The sequence below is a fragment of the Procambarus clarkii genome, chromosome 12, assembly GCF_040958095.1.
Source record: "Procambarus clarkii isolate CNS0578487 chromosome 12, FALCON_Pclarkii_2.0, whole genome shotgun sequence".
Taxonomy (NCBI): Eukaryota; Metazoa; Arthropoda; class Malacostraca; order Decapoda; family Cambaridae; genus Procambarus; species Procambarus clarkii.
In genome coordinates this window covers 4786395-4798639 of record NC_091161.1, presented here as the reverse complement: position 1 = coordinate 4798639, position 12245 = coordinate 4786395, and the positions used below count along the sequence as shown (strand labels likewise).

Here is a 12245-nt window from a genome sequence, read left to right as displayed (position 1 = left end):
CGCCGCTGCCCTCGCAAAAACTCACTGCTGCTCAGCGAGTCGTAAACACATAAGTTTAGCCCGCTCAACTGTTCTCACAGCATGGACCCTACAACAGTTCCTCGCGACAACGACTCGGAGCGACCCGTTAGGGGCGTCCTGCCCTTCTCAACATTTAAGGTAGTTTTTGTGTTTTGTTGGCGCGCGGGACCAGTGTTTGTGTTGGCGCGTCAGACCAGTGTTTGTCTCTTTGTTGGCGCGCGCGCCCTGAAGCACGCCTGTTGGTTCAGCGTTGGTGACCAAATGCAGGTGCAGTGGTCCTAGAGGGGAAGGTGACCCTCGGTGTTATGGGGCACTGGGTTTTCTCCAGTAGGTGGCTGTTATTTGAACCACACTCGGGAGGAGGCCTGTCCACCCCTACCCTCTCCTTCCCCATCTGCTCAGCCCTGTCCTTAAGCTCCCCACCCAGTCGACGTGAGGTATGCTGTTGGGCGACTTCTGTTATGCCGTTATTTATTATTTACGTTCTTTATATGTCCTTCCTTACAGTCTGACTGTTAGTCAGGGTGTGTTTCCTCACGCTACAATATTTACTGTAATTTTACCTTTGCTTTCGCCCCTAGCTTTAATTTTCATGGATTTGTATTTTCATAAGTTCCTTAATTTATTAATGAATTTAATGGTGGCAAGCTGCATGTTTCTTTTGCAGGCTTTTCATTCAGGTCTGTTTTAACTTTTGCTTATTGCCTATAAGTTATTAGGTAAAGTCAGCTAGGTTAGGCTAGCTGCCGAGTCACAGGCCTCTGGCCACCAGCTTTAAGTTTAATGGACTAGTTTTTCCATAAGTTTCCTTAACTTATTAACGAATTTATTGCAGTGTCAAGCTCCCTGTTTCTTTTGCAGGTTGTACATTTAGTTTTATTTAACTTTAGCTTATTGCCTTTAAGTTAGTAGGTAAAGTTAGCTAGGTTAGGCAAGCTGCTGTGTCACAGGCCTCTGGCCCCTAGCTTTGTTTTCGTGGACTTGTTTTCCCACAAGTTTCCTTAATTTACTACTGAAATCTATGCAGTGTTAAGCTGCATGTTTCTTTAGCTGGATTTAAATTTAGGTTTGTTTTAACTTCTGGTCATTGCCTTTAAGTTAGTAGGTAAAGTTAGCTAGGTTAGGCTAGCTGCAGTGTCTCAGGCCTCTGGCCCCTAGCTTCGTTTTCTGGATTTGTTTCCATAAGTTTCCTCATTTTATTATTGAATTTTATGCAGTGTCAAGCTGCGTGTTTCTTTAGCTGGTTTTACATTTAGGTTGTTTTAACTTTTGGTCATTGCCTATAAGTTATTAGGTAAAGTCAGCTAGGTTATGCTAGCTGCTGTGTCTCAGGCCTCCGGCCTCTAGCTTTAAATTTTCTTGGACTTGTGTTTTCCATAAGTTTCCTTAATTTATTATTGAATTTAATGCAGTGTCAAGCTGCATGTTTCTTTTGCAGGTTTTACACTTAGGTTTGGGTAACTTTGCTTGCCTATAAGTTATTAGGTAAAGGCGGCTAGGTTAGGCTAGCTGTAGTGTCTCAGGCCTCTGGCTCCTAGCTTTGTTTCATGGACTTGTTTTTCCATAACTTTCCTTTATTAATGAATTTTATGCAGTGTCAAGCTGCATGTTTTCTTTAGCTGGTTTTACATTTGTTTGTTTAACTTTTGCTATTGCCTTTAAGTTATTATGTAAAGTCAGCTAGGTTATGCTAGCTGCTGTGTCACAGGCCTCCGGCCTCTAGCTTTAAGTCTTTATGGACTTGTTTTCCATAAGTTTCCTTAATTTATTACTGAATTTTATGCAGTGTCAAGCTGCTAGTTTCTTTGCTGGTTTTACATTCGTTTGTTTAACCTCTGCTTTGCCTTTAAGTTATTATGTAAAGTCAGCTAGGATGTGATAGTTGTCGGGATCAGGCCCTTGCCTCTTGCTTTAAGTTTCTTCTGGCCCTGCATTTATGTTTAGTTTCCTCAGCAAATGTCCTGCATTTTACATTGCCCTTGCTGCATGTTTTTTACTTTACTGGTTTACAATTGTTTAACTTATGCTTCACCTTTAAGTAAAGTCAGCTAGGATGTCCTAGATGCTGTCTTCGGGCCTCATGCCTCTCCCTTTAAGTTTATCTCGGACTCGTATTGATTAGTTCCATCAGCAATTTATTACTAATTATGCATTGCCTAAGTGCACGTCATTTTACTTACTGTTTTACCTTTATACTTGTTTCCTTGACTTTGTCAAAGTTATTAAGTACTGACGCTAGACAGTACCAGTTTCGTTTACCAGTACCAGTAAACGTTTTTACAGTCGTTTTGTCTGCCCGGTGTAGCCCAGAAGAATCTGCAGCCTCCCGGCTGCTGGCTTATCCAGACATGTGTGGCCTCCCAGGACGCTGGTTATCAGACGTATTGTCTGCTCGGTGTAGCCCGGAATATACTGCGGCCTCCCAGGCCGCTGGTTATCAGACGTTTTGTCTGCTCAGTGTAGCCCGGAAGATACTGCTGCTTCCCAGGCCGCTGGTTTATTCAGACGTTTAGTCTGCCCAACGTAGCCAGGAAGGTTGACAGCCGCTGCCGTCTTAGCTGACTGCGTTCAGGGGCTGCTCCCCAGCCGACGTCCTTCCTGCGATGAGTTAAGCCGACGTCCTTCCTGCGATGAGTTAAGCCGACGTCCTTCCTGCGATGAGTTAAGCCGACGTCCTTCCTGCGATGAGTTAAGCCGACGTCCTTCCTGCGATGAGTTAAGCCGACGTCCTTCCTGCGATGAGTTAAGCCGACGTCCTTCCTGCGATGAGTTAAGCCGACGTCCTTCCTGCGATGGGTTAAGCCGACGTCCTTCCTGCGATGAGTTAAGCCGACGTCCTTCCTGCGATGAGTTAAGCCGACGTCCTTCCTGCGATGAGTTAAGCCGACGTCCTTCCTGCGATGAGTTAAGCCGACGTCCTTCCTGCGATGAGTTAAGCCGACGTCCTTCCTGCGATGAGTTAAGCCGACGTCCTTCCTGCGATGAGTTAAGCCGACGTCCTTCCTGCGATGAGTTAAGCCGACGTCCTTCCTGCGATGAGTTAAGCCGACGTCCTTCCTGCGATGAGTTAAGCCGACGTCCTTCCTGCGATGAGTTAAGCCGACGTCCTTCCTGCGATGAGTTAAGCCGACGTCCTTCCTGCGATGAGTTAAGACGACGTCCTTCCTGCGATGAGTTAAGACGACGTCCTTCCTGCGATGAGTTAAGCCGACGTCCTTCCTGCGATGAGTTAAGCCGACGTCCTTCCTGCGATGAGTTAAGCCGACGTCCTTCCTGCGATGAGTTAAGCCGACGATGTTCTACAGGTATTATATTTATATTGGTCATATAAATACACGGCCTTTCTGGCCGCGGGTTTATCCAGACGTGTTGTCTGCCGGTGTAGCCCGGAATCTACTGCGGCCCCCCAGGCCGCTGGTTTCTCCAGACGTTTTGTCTGCCCAATGTAGCCACGAAGGTTGTCATAGCCGCTGCCGTCTTCGCTGTCTGCGCTCGGGGGTTCATGTCCAGCCGACGTTCTTCCTGTGGTGAGTTAAGCTGGCGATGTTATTCAGGTATCTTATTTACATTGGCCATATAAATATGTGGTCTTTCAGGCCGCTGGTTTATCCAGACGTGTTGTCTGCCTGGTAGCCCGGAAGTCACAGTGGGCCCCCCCCCCAGGCCGCTGGTTTATCCAGACGTTTCATCTGCCGGTGTAGCCCGGAACGTTTCCACAGCCACCGACTGTGGAAACTTACAAGTGTTAATCCCGTTTCTCTAACGAATTATAGTCCAGCTTTATTTTGAGCATACTTTGTTTTGCAATTTATAATTATTTATGTTATAATTGTATTAATTGTAATTATGTTATAATAGCACAGTTTGCCTAGTTTCCTCAGTAGTTACAGTACTTTCGTTTGGCTCTTGCAGTTATTCACGTCGCTTATTTGGTTATATTTATGTTATGCATCTCCTCCGTTCCCTTAATGTAATATGGCTATATATCCACGCCGATTGTATACCCTTATTTTGTACTTGCAGATACCACGTGCCATGCCTTGCCCTATTCATAATTATGTTCTACATCTCGGCGCTAACATGCCTCCTGTTTCAGGTTACCTCGGACTTTCTTTCCCAATCAGCCTCCTTAATTTACTCCGACAGTTGATGCGTTGCTCATGTCGCATGTTTATTTTTGCGTTGCTGTGTCCAGTATGCTTGCCCACTTTTACCCTGCCTTACGTCATCAAGTAAAGACAGCCAGGATGTGCTATTTGCAGAGTTACCAAGTAATTTATTAAGTAAAGTCAGACAGGATGTGCTATTTGCAGTATTCGCGGGCCCTTATTTTAGCTTCACGTCTCCTGGCCCTGCATTTTTGCCTAGTTTCATCGGTAGTTACAGTAGTTTATGCTTAGCTTTGCAGTTTAGTTTCCTCAGTGGTTACAGTATTTACGCTTGGCTCTTGCAGTTTATTCACGTTACTTATCAGGTTATATTTGTTATGCTTTCCCTCCGTTCTCTTAATGTAAAAATGGTTATATATGCACGCCGATTGTATACCCTTATTTTGTACCTGCAGACTTCACGTGCCATGACTTGCCCTATTCAGGTGACCTGGACAGGGGGGTGGCCCCCACGTTGCCTGGGGCACGGTACACTCCAGCAGATGGCGGCGTCGAAGCGTCGTCGGGAACGTCGTATATTTAATGATATCCCGTTCTTTGCCTTCCTAAGACAATGTAAATTAAGATTTTATACGCTTATATGGAAGGTTTCTTATTTTGTACTGGCAGACATCTCGCGACATGCCTTGCCCTTCCTCTTAATTACGTTCTACATTTCAGCACTAACATGCCTCCTGCTTTCAGATTACCACGGATTCCTTTTCCCAAACAGCCTACCTTAATTTACTCCGACAGTTGATGCTTTGCTCATGTCGCATGTTTAATTTTGCGTTGCTGTGTTCAGTATGTTTGTTCATTCTCCTTGCCTTACGTCATTACGTAAAGTCAGCCAGGATGTGCTATTTGCAGAGTTACTAATTAAATTATTAAGTAAAGTCAGCCAGGATGTGCTATTTGCAGAGTTACTAAGTAAATTATTAAGTAAAGTCAGCCAGGATGTGCTATTCGCAGAGTTCCTAAGTAAATTATTAAGTCAGCCAGGATGTGCTATTTGCAGAGTTACTAAGTAAATTATTAAGTAAAGTCAGCCAGGATGTGCTATTTGCAGAGTTACTAAGTAAATTATTAAGAAGTCAGCCAGGATGTGCTATTTGCAGAGTTACTAAGTAAATTATTAAGTCAGCCAGGTTGTGCTATTTGCAGAGTTACTAATTACTAATTACTAGTCTTTTGCTGGGCTACCTTTATGCTTCTCCCCTTCCTGTCTAGGTATGTTTAGGTATGGCTAGCGGTGCGCGAGCCGCGGCTTATCGGTTCCTCCTACGTCTGCGTGTCTGTTAATTTTGTTATTGTTGGACTCGCAATTTGATTTGTATTTATTACGGAAAAATTTTTCTCCCGCAATTTACTCTTTGTTTAAGTTTCACGTTCAATTTGTTATTAAGGGACTATCAATTAGGATTTGTATTAATCTATTGCTTTGCCTCTGTGCCTTTTAGTTATTTTCAGCTAAGGTACGCTAGTTGCAGTGCATTCGGGTGGCCCCCCCCCCCCACAATTTTTTTTTCTCCTCCGGTTATTGCGTCCTATTACACTCGTTTCCCTCATTATATATTCTATTCTGAATTTTGTGCATTATATCTGACCACCCATTCTTCATCGTATCGACAGTACATTAAGTTACATTTGGATGCTACCGAGAAGTTTAGCATGGCCTCGCGCACGGTGTCATGCAAAAAACTGGCCATTCGGCCTTCCTTTCGGCAAGCTCAAGCCAGTCAGTTAGCATGACGTCGGCCAGCTTGTGGTTGGCCAGCGCAGCCAGCATGCTGTTGGCCATAGGTCGCTAACGTTCTTTGGCCATCCGGCCTTCTGGGCTATTTTACTCTTCTTGTTCCTTCGCCATTGTTGTTTCCTACTACGTAATAGTATTCTATTTAATTTTACCTCGTCTATCATTAGGTTAGGGGCCCCTTACCTCCAACCGCTATTCCTTCCACTGCGCTCTGCCCGCTTGGTGCTCAATGCCGGTTTCTTCTGTTCCCTTTATTCGCAGCCACGACAAGCCGGAACCCCCCCCCCTTCACACCCTACTGCGGCGAGGAAGAGAACGCGAGCCGGATATTCCTCTGATCACCATCAACGCACGCAGCGGTGCCGGGATGCAGCCACCCAGGGCCTACATTAATACTATTATCTTCTCTTTATTTGCTGGGCTATATGGCAGTATTAATATTACTCCGTACCGTTACTGTCATTCCAGTATTATTTTATTAAAATATAAATTGTTATTATGGTTTGGCGTTGCTTTCTTAATTTCTTCCATTCTGCGGCACTTGCCGTCATCTGTTATTTACGATATTACATTGTATTCTTCATTGTACGATTATTTACGACATTGTATTCTTATTATTATCCTTATTACAGTTACTGAATGGCAGCTCCCTGCCGTCGATTTCACTTTGCTCCTGTTCTAAAGATGTTGCCGAAGTTCACGGCGTACTAGCTGCGGCTCGCAGACGCTCATTGACAACACAAGACTACACTCAGCGGCCACTCAAGGCAGACTCCTTGGCTTCTATCCAGCCCAATCACCCGTCTGGAGGCAGAGATGGGATAGAGACCAAGGGTAATGTTCCCCGCTCACATTCTACATCCGATTAGGACACAAGCATGTTATAGATTTGGCTTTAAGAATTGGTTCTTATTCCATTTTATTGTTTATGTATATGTTGCTTAGTTGTTATACCCTTTCTTGGTATATGTATTGTTTATATTCAAGATTTATAGTGTTTCGTCTTACCCTGTTATAGTTGCTTTGTGCCTCCTTGCTGTTCTACCGGTTTCTCCCACCTTTGCTCTTAGCAAAGGTACTTCCCCCTTCCGTTTGCTGGAAGATTCTTAGATTTGTTAGCCCCCTTCATTGCTACAGTATAATTATTCGGATGCTCTTTATTCATCCAGGATTGTTAATTAAGGTTTCTCTTAATTCCTGCTGCCGGGCTCCCTCCCCCGTTTTTCGTCTCCGTATTGATTCAGCTAGGGTTTCCCTCTCGTCTGTGCTCTTGCCTGTCACGATAACACTGCACGCCGCTTCTGCCCACCCTTACTGCCTTATATCTTTCAGCCCGGGGGAGGTGAGCTACGCGACAAAAAATCGACGCACGCTCCGACTGGACCAGGTATCGCTTACATGGTCAGGAATCAACACTCTTCGGATCCTACAAGCACAGATCCTACAAGCGCTCCTGTCACCAGGCGAGATTTCTACAGGATCCTACGCGCTGCCCTCTCGGCGCTAGGCTTGACTTCAGATGACTACGCTCCGCACCCAGCTGTCTCGGGACGGGCTCGCCACATCAGAAATAATGGCAAACGGCAGGCGGAAGAGTAGTGCTCACATCCTACGTCAGACGGGACGTTGTTGCTCTGCTACATTGAGTGCCTCACGCGGCCAGCTGGCACTCGCCCTTCGGGGGGGGGTCCGGCCGCTGGCCTGCGGTGGGGGTGCAGCGCCGGTCCCCAAGTGTCCCGCTGTCCGCAGCTAATACTTTGCCCAGTCTAGGTGCTAGTAAGCCCTACTTGTAGTCACACCCCCTTCTCCTTATCCATTAGGTCTTTTACGGCCTCTTGGCCGGGTACATTACGTGTTATGTGGTCTCTCACTTATTAGTTATTCTTTGTGTCCTGCCTGTTATATCCTAGTGTTATATAATTACTACACATTTGCACTCGGCCTTAATTCTAGTACCAGTTAACCTTTAGGTTTCTGCAGAATTAGTTTCCATGTCACTATAGGCTAAGGTCTCATACTTACTACGGGTGTACCTTTTAAGTTAAATCTAGTCCTTGGAATTGTTACTGTTAATTCTTACTTTATATATTTACTTTATATATTTACTTTATATATTTTAATATAAACGTTATATATTCCTTAAATTATATTTGAAACTTTGTATATTTACATGTTCAATATTAAGTTTTATATATCAACTTTGTTAAGTCTATAATATAAACCGTGTTTAATATAAACTTTATATAATTACTTACTTTATGTGAACTTTATATATTTACATGTTCTGCAGAATTTAATCTTCAATAAACTGTAACGCCCCATACTGCCAGTATCTTTCTCCCCCTGGTCAGAAAAGTAAGATTAATAATTCTAACACGAATTTTCTCAATCTTTCGTACATTACGCTTCACTGTTGGAGGTAAATCAAAAATCACTTCTCCAAAATTCATTTTTATTTCTAGTCTGACGCGACACGGGCGCGTTTCGTAAAACTTATTACATTTTCAAAGACTTCACAAATACACAACTGATTAGAACTTACGTATCTCTGATTTTATATCTACATTTGAGTGAGGTGGGAGGGGTGATGTGGCATTAACACAAGACAGAACAAGAGGGGATATTAATAGGGTATTAAAAGTATCAACACAAGACAGAACAGAAACAATGGGTATTGAATAGAAGTGTTTGTAGAAAGCCTATTGGTCCATATTTCTTGATGCTTCTATATTGGAGCGGAGTCTTGAGGTGGGTAGAATATAGTTGTGCAATAATTGGCTGTTGATTGCTGGTGTTGACTTCTTGATGTGTAGTGCCTCGCAAACGTCAAGCCGCCTGCTATCGCTGTATCTATCGATGATTTCTGTGTTGTTTACTAGGATTTCTCTGGCGATGGTTTGGTTATGGGAAGAGATTATATGTTCCTTAATGGAGCCCTGTTGCTTATGCATCGTTAAACGCCTAGAAAGAGATGTTGTTGTCTTGCCTATATACTGGGTTTTTTGGAGCTTACAGTCCCCAAGTGGGCATTTGAAGGCATAGACGACGTTAGTCTCTTTTAAAGCGTTCTGTTTTGTGTCTGGAGAGTTTCTCATGAGTAGGCTGGCCGTTTTTCTGGTTTTATAGTAAATCGTCAGTTGTATCCTCTGATTTTTGTCTGAAGGGATAACGTTTCTATTAACAATATCTTTCAGGACCCTTTCCTCCGTTTTATGAGCTGTGGAAAAGAAGTTCCTGTAAAATAGTCTAATAGGGGGTATAGGTGTTGTGTTAGTTGTCTCTTCAGAGGTTGCATGGCTTTTCACTTTCCTTCTTATGATGTCTTCGATGAAACCATTGGAGAAGCCGTTATTGACTAGGACCTGCCTTACCCTACAGAGTTCTTCGTCGACTTGCTTCCATTCTGAGCTGTGGCTGAGAGCACGGTCGACGTATGCGTTAACAACACTCCTCTTGTACCTGTCAGGGCAGTCGCTGTTGGCATTTAGGCACATTCCTATGTTTGTTTCCTTAGTGTAGACTGCAGTGTGGAAACCTCCGCCCTTTTCCATGACTGTTACATCTAGAAAAGGCAGCTTGCCATCCTTTTCCGTCTCGTAAGTGAAACGCAGCACGGAACTCTGCTCAAATGCCTCCTTCAGCTCCTGCAGATGTCTGACATCAGGTACCTGTGTAAAAATGTCGTCAACTGAACCCTCTAGTTCGTTTAGCTAAGCAAATATCAGTTTGTGACGCTAGTTACAAAATTATTAATATTATATATACATGTACACACTCTCATACATACATATATATATATATATATATATATATATATATATATATATATATATATATATATATATATATATATATATATATATATATATATATATGTCGTACCTAGTAGCCAGAACTCACTTCTGAGCCTACTATGCAAGGCCCGATTTGCCTAATAAGCCAAGTTTTCATGAATTAATTGCTTTTCGACTACCTAACCTACCTAACCTAACCTAACCTAACTTTTTCGGCTACCTAACCTAACCTAACCTATAAAGATAGGTTAGGTTAGGTTAGGTAGGGTTGGTTAGGTTCGGTCATATATCTTCGTTAATTTTAACTCAAATAAAAAAAATTGACCTCTTACATAATGAAATGGGCTGCTTTATCATTTCATAAGAAAAAAATTAGAGAAAATATATTAATTCATGAAAACTTGGCTTATTAGGCAAATCGGGCCTTGCATTGTAGGCTGAAAAGTGAGTTCTGGCTACTAGGTACAATGAAGTGCAATGAAGAATCTGATGCACAATGAAGAATACAATGTAATATCGTAAATAACAGATGACGGCAAGTGCAAAGACTGGGCAAAGTATTAGCTGCGGACAGCGGGACACTTGGGGACCGGCGCTGCACCCCCACCGCAGGCCAGCGGCCGGACCCCCCCCCCGAAGGGCGAGTGCCAGCTGGCCGCGTGAGGCACTCAATGTAGCAGAGCAACAACGTCCCGTCTGACGTAGGATGTGGGCACTACTCTTCCGCCTGCCGTTTGCCATTATTTCTGATGTGGCGAGCCCGTCCCGAGACAGCTGGGTGCGGGGCGTAGTCATCTGAAGTCAAGCCTAGCGCCGAGAGGGCAGCGCGTAGGATCCTGGAGAAATCTCGCCTGGTGACAGGAGCGCTTGTAGGATCTGTGCTTGTAGGATCCGAAGAGTGTTGATTCCTGACCATGTAAGCGATACCTGGTCCAGTCGGAGCGTGCGTCGATTTTTTGTCGCGTAGCTCACCTCCCCCGGGCTGAAAGATATAAGGCAGTAAGGGGCAGAAGCGGCGTGCAGTGTTATCGTGACAGGCAAGAGCACAGACGAGAGGGAAACCCTAGCTGAATCAATACGGAGACGAAAAACGGGGGAGGGAGCCCGGCAGCAGGAATTAAGAGAAACCTTAATTAACAATCCTGGATGAATAAAGAGCATCCGAATAAGTATACTGTAGCAATGAAGGGGGGCTAACAAATCTAAGAATCTTCCAGCAAACGGAAGGGGGAAGTACCTTTGCTAAGAGCAAAGGTGGGAGAAAACCGGTAGAACAGCAAGGAGGCACAAAGCAACTATAACAGGGTAAGACGAAACACTATAAATCTTGAATATAAACAATACATATACCAAGAAAGGGTATAACAACTAAGCAACATATACATAAACAATAAAATGGAATAAGAACCAATTCTTAAAGCCAAATCTATAACATGCTTGTGTCCTAATCGGATGTAGAATGTGAGCGGGGAACATTACCCTTGGTCTCTATCCCATCTCTGCCTCCAGACGGGTGATTGGGCTGGATGGAAGCCAAGGAGTCTGCCTTGAGTGGCCGCTGAGTGTAGTCTTGTGTTGTCAATGAGCGTCTGTGAGCCGCAGCTAGTACGCCGTGAACTTCGGCAACATCTTTAGAACAGGAGCAAAGTGAAATCGACGGCAGGGAGCTGCCATTCAGTAACTGTAATAAGGATAATAATAAGAATACAATGTCGTAAATAATCGCACAATGAAGAATACAATGTAATATCGTAAATAACAGATGACGGCAAGTGCCGCAGAATGGAAGAAATTAAGAAAGCAACGCCAAACCATAATAACAATTTATATTTTAATAAAATAATACTGGAATGACAGTAACGGTACGGAGTAATATTAATACTGCCATATAGCCCAGCAAATAAAGAGAAGATAATAGTATTAACGTAGGCCCTGGGCGGCTGCATCCCGGCACCGCTGCGTGCGTTGATGGTGATCAGAGGAATATCCGGCTCGCGTTCTCTTCCTCGCCGCAGTAGGGTGTGAAGGGGGGGGGGGGGTCCCGGCTTGTCGTGGCTGCGAATAAAGGGAACAGAAGAAACCGGCATTGAGCGCCAAGCGGGCAGAGCGCAGTGGAAGGAATAGCGGTTGGAGGTAAGGGGCCCCTAACCTAATGATAGATGAGGTAAAATTAAATAGAATACTATTACGTAGTAGGAAACAACAAAGGCAAAGGAACAAGAAGAGTAAAATAGCCCAGAAGGCCGGATGGCCAAAGAACGTTAGCGACCTATGGCCAACAGCATGCTGGCTGCGCTGGCCAACCACAAGCTGGCCGACGTCATGCTAACTGACTGGCTTGAGCTTGCCGAAAGGAAGGCCGAATGGCCAGTTTTTTGCATGACACCGTGCGCGAGGCCAGCTAAACTTCTCGGTAGCGTCCAAATGTAACTTAATGTACTGTCGATACGATGAAGAATGGGTGGACAGATATAATGCACAAATTCAGAATAGAATATATAATGAGGGAAACGAGTGTAATAGGAC

General features: G+C 44.2%; 2 long non-coding RNA genes across 2 annotated transcripts in view; one reads left to right on the top strand and one right to left on the bottom strand.

The window, feature by feature from the left end:
• Window positions 1–294: 294 nt before the first annotated feature.
• Window positions 295–8246, top strand: LOC138363852 (uncharacterized). The gene is made up of 2 exons (XR_011228166.1): window positions 295–6759; window positions 7258–8246. It is a non-coding gene; the product is annotated as an uncharacterized lncRNA (long non-coding RNA).
• A 2201-nt stretch (window positions 8247–10447) lies between these two features.
• The window catches only part of LOC138363851 (uncharacterized), a 3073-nt gene continuing 1275 nt past the window's right edge, over window positions 10448–12245 (bottom strand). Inside the window, exons 1-2 of the long non-coding RNA XR_011228165.1 lie at window positions 11199–12245; window positions 10448–10701 (exon numbers count right to left, since the gene is read on the bottom strand). The exon at window positions 11199–12245 is cut by the window's right edge and continues 1275 nt beyond it. This is a non-coding gene — a long non-coding RNA (uncharacterized lncRNA). The remainder of the gene's footprint in view (window positions 10702–11198) is intronic.